Below are 584 nucleotides of genomic sequence, written 5' to 3' on the forward strand. Positions count from 1 at the left end.
AAAGAGAATGAAAATGACAACTGGCCGAATGAATTATGAAAAATACACAATGAAGAGGATGCCGAAAAATACACAAAATGTACAACAATAAAAAAAATTTAAAAAAATAAAGAAAAAAAAGATTCTCTCATTGAATAGAGGGGAACCAGGGAGCAAGAGAGAGAGAGAGAGGGAGAGGGGGAAGACAGAAAGAGAGATAATGGGAGAGAGAGAGAAAGAGGGAGAGAGAAAGTGATAGGCCGGGAGAGAGAGAGAGGGAGAGAGAGAGAGAGGGAGAAAGAGGGAGAGAGAGAGAATGGGAGGGAGAGAGAGAAAGAGGGAGAGAGAAAGTGAGAGGGAGAGAGACGGAGACAGAGAGGGAGAGAGAGAGAGAGAAAGAGGGAGAGAGAGAGAGAATAGGAGAGAGAGAATGGGAGAGAGAGAGAGAAAGAGAGGGAGAGAAAGAGAGAGAGAGAGAGAGAGAGAAAGTGAGAGGGACACACACACACACACGCACACACACGCACACACACACACACACACACGCACACACACACACACACACACACACACACACACACACACACACACACACACACACACAC

The sequence above is a fragment of the Babylonia areolata genome, chromosome 33 (genome assembly GCF_041734735.1).
Source record: "Babylonia areolata isolate BAREFJ2019XMU chromosome 33, ASM4173473v1, whole genome shotgun sequence".
NCBI classification, from domain to species: Eukaryota; Metazoa; Mollusca; class Gastropoda; order Neogastropoda; family Buccinidae; genus Babylonia; species Babylonia areolata.